Genomic DNA, 4,108 nt, shown 5'->3' with positions numbered 1-4,108 from the left:
CACCCCATAGAGCATGTTCTCTACCCATTTCTCTTTTTATAATCACAACAATGTGGCTGGAGAAATAAGTGATACCTGACTCAGTGGGGGAAATGAATTATTCCTTAAAATGCTACTTTATTAATTTAAAGGACAGAGAATTCCTCCCCCTTTTCCATAAATTTTTATACAATAACTTTTGATCATATTCCTTCTCCTTTACCAACATCCCCGATCCTTCCTTCACTTCCATTCCCACCCAACTTCTTGTTATTTCTCTCAAAAAAGAAAAAGAAAAAGAAAAAGATAAAAAAAATTCCAAACCAAAACAAAAAGACAACAACAACCCAGTGGAGTTCTTTCATTGTTGGCCAACTCCTCCTGGCCTTGGGGCCTGCCCTGGAGTATGTTTCATATCACTGAAAGGATAAAGGATGACAGAAACCCCATTTGTCTCCATTTGATGACTAGGCCTGATTTAATAAAAAAAAAAATCCAGAAACAAGGTCTTAAAAGTCCCCTCCCAAAGAACAGCCTGGGGATAATCACAAAAAAGGGAAGATGTCTTATCTCAGAATGGGCCATCTGGGCTGAACAGCCCTATCTCATCCTGTGGTTAAACATTCTAGGCATAGGAATGTGTAGCACTGACCACCTGAGAGCCACTAGGCCCCACCAATGATATTTTAGATTACCTAATCCTTCTAGAGAGTTTCCTCAGTTCCCTGTGCCTTTGTCTGCGATCCCCATTTCAAAAAATTGTTGAACACCGCCCCCCACCCCATGCTGGTTGTTTCTGCAGAATAAACACTCTGCGTCTTTGCGTATTATCTCAATCGGGAGTCTTCCTTCTGTGATTTTCAGACCCTTTCAATAACCAGTGACACTCCATTGAAGAAAACTGATTTTCCCTTTGCCAGAAGATATTAATTGCAAATTTGACTGGGGTGGGACCACATGTCTACTTCCCCTTCTCTGTGCTAAGATTTTGTCTGGTTTAAACATGTGTAGGCCTTGTGCAAGCTGTCGTCATCTCTGTAAGTTCATGTGTATCAGTCCCGTTATGGCTGATGGATGCTATTTCCTTGGCGCCCAGTCCATCATCCACTACCATGGGCTTTTATCTTTCTACTCCCTCTGTTTGGGTGACCCACAAATATTCTATTTTCTGGCTATGAAAAAGTGCGCCCTGGGGTTTTCAATTCTTTGGGACCAGCCTCTTAGGATTTGTAAAGTAACTTCCTCCCTTGTCTTTAAAACAAAGGCAAGCTACCCTGGGGTAGGTCACCTTCCCGGGCCAACCAGCAGGGTAGTTAAATGTGCCCTTTTCCATAATAAAGAGCTAGCACAGGAGGTTCCAGCCTGAAGTCCAGGCAGAGAAGGAGAGAGACACCAGCAGAGGGTGATAGAGGAAGAAGGGAAACGGGAAGAAGCTAGGAAGCAGGCAGTGAGAACCAGGCAGAGACACAGTGTGGAGAACTCAGATTAATTTAGAAACTGAGAGACTGCCCCAGCAAACGAAACCAAAACAAAACAAAAAAAACCCAAACAACCCTAACTATGTAGATGTCTCTGTGTCTTAATTAAACCTCAAGAGAGATCCCAGAAAGCCCGGTTTAGATCCCTGAGCTAATACACTGTCTATTTGTGAGTTTCTGTTTTAATTACCATCTACTGCATGCAGAAATTTCTCTGATGAGGGCTGATAAATGCTCTGATCTATGACTCTAGCATAGATTGAAAGAATAGAAAATACAGCCTAACTCGGGCCTTCTAAGGAGCCCCAAACACTTCACAATCCAGAGCCCACTCTTTGTGTTCTTTGTTAGAAACTAGGTAAAAGGTCACACAGTCCAGAGCCTGCCCTTTAAGAGCTAGGCAGAACGGCCTTGAATAGGTGATCCTGGCCCCATAAGGTAACTGGAAATAATCTAAGCTTATCTTGCTTCTGTAAACTGCTTATGCCATTACCCTTATGCAGGAGTTCATGTAGCTATAGACATCCAAGAAAATAGGAAACTAATTGGTCCACTTGTGCAAATAATTTAAAACTGATTGGCCTAAAAACTATGGAGTGGTACAAATTGATTGGCTAGCACTTCGAGGGCTCTCCATGCTAAGAAATGATTGGTTTGTAATTCGAGGGCTTTATTGTAAACTTATAAAAGCTGTCGCAATTCGGCACTCAGGGTCCCACAGTCCTCTACCCCTGCGCGGTATGGCTGTGGACCCCAGAGCTCTGGAATAAAAGAAATCCTCATGTTATTGCATCGAGACCATTTCTCGAGTGATATGGGTGTCGCCTTCGGATGCGTGGGGTGCTGGGGCACCCTCGGTTTTTGGGGGTCTTACAAGATCATTAGAGCATTATTAGAATATTACTGTTATGTTCCTATAGCTGAATAGTGGTGGTAAGTTTTCCTCTAGCGCTAATGACCTAGCTAATCTTCCACATTTTTGTAGTGTCTGGTATGCATCCCATCTCATGGAGTGGACCTTAAATCCAATCAAAGATTGGTTGGTTACTCCCATGCTATGTGCCACAATTCCATCACTATACCTTGCAGGTAACTTTCTGTCATAGGCCCAGGGTCTGTAGCCACTTGAAGACTAAACGGATAAGTATTTTTCTCCTCTAGCAGCATGCAGAGTACCTTCCAGCCCATACATACTAGTCAGCAGATGTGAAGCTTTTAGTGGGGAACCAACTTGATTTCTCCATGCTCGAGGACATAAGCAAACTGTCAGTAATAGGACCATCAGGTTATGGAGAGTAGCAATAGCTTTGCAGCTGCCTGGGATGCTTGGGGTGTAAGTGTCTATAGGAGCCCTTTGGCCAAGGATTTAGCAAAATGGCATCCATTCCTGGAACTGAGTGTTTTACTTGATGGTATAACATGTCCAATTGTCCAGTGGAGACATTCTCTTTCTCCCATTATATGGTAAATCCTTCATATGTATGTGTGTATATATGCATGTATGTATGTATGTATGGTAACATACATATAAAGGGAATTTAAATATATACACATTATCTAAAATATATACTATAGGAAGTAAATATGTATATATTTTAGAAATAAATTTAGGTATTTAGAATATATATATAATATATATGGATGGATACATATATTGCATAATATATATGTGTATGAAAACATTTATGGTAGTAAGTTTTCATACGGCTTTTCAAAAGGCCTGTGGTGTTAGTTGTCCACATATTTCCTCATTACCGTCCCATGCCCCTCCCCATTCTTTGAAAGATTTAAACAAAAACCTGCTTTTGTTGGTAATGAAAACTTACCTGTTCTGTTCCACTGAGTAATGTCTTCATGGATCCCTAAAGTGTCCTGTCACTCACCTGGATTTCATGTCTAAATCTTATTTTATTGAATCATTAATTCAGTAATGTAAAAGCAATGTGTCTGTTAATTGCTATAACAGAACACAGTGCCATCAAATTGGACATTTCTTATTTATTTATTTACTTAATTATTTATTTTTTGGTTTTTCAAGACAGGGTTTCTCTGTGTAGTCCTGGCTGTCCTTAAATTCACTCTGTAGACCAGGCTGGCCTCGAACTCAGAAATCCTCCTGCCTCTGCCTCCCGAGTGCTGGGATTAAAGGCATGGGCCACCACTACCTGGCCCAAATTGGACATGATTATTATTGTTTATTATATTATTGATGATGATTCATGTTCATGAAATTTCTCTTCTGGATATTCTTACCTCAATTATTCTCTAAAAGACAAAAAGCCAGAGTCGGGTGTGGCTGTTCATACTACCTGGGAGTGGCGATAAGAGGATCAGGTTATTCCCAGGTACCCAGGAATTTAAGGTCAGCCTAGGCTACGTGAATCTGTCTCAATCCTCCACACATGTCCCCTCAAAGCAATAATAAAGTGTGAAAGGCATCCCTCCGTGCCTGTTAGGGTCTCTACCACTGTTATAAAACACCATGACCAAACAGTCTGGAGAGAAAAGGTTTCTTTCATCTTACAGCTTGAAGAGCACCCTGGGGAAGTCAGAGCGGGGAACTTACTTACCTACGTACAGGATATGACGGAGGCTATGAAGGACTGCCGCTTACTGGCTTCGTTCCTCACGGCTTGCTCAAACTGCGTTCT

This window comes from Apodemus sylvaticus, chromosome 1 (assembly GCF_947179515.1).
Source record: "Apodemus sylvaticus chromosome 1, mApoSyl1.1, whole genome shotgun sequence".
In the NCBI taxonomy this organism is placed as follows: domain Eukaryota; kingdom Metazoa; phylum Chordata; class Mammalia; order Rodentia; family Muridae; genus Apodemus; species Apodemus sylvaticus.
Note: the sequence above shows the minus strand (reverse complement) of the source record.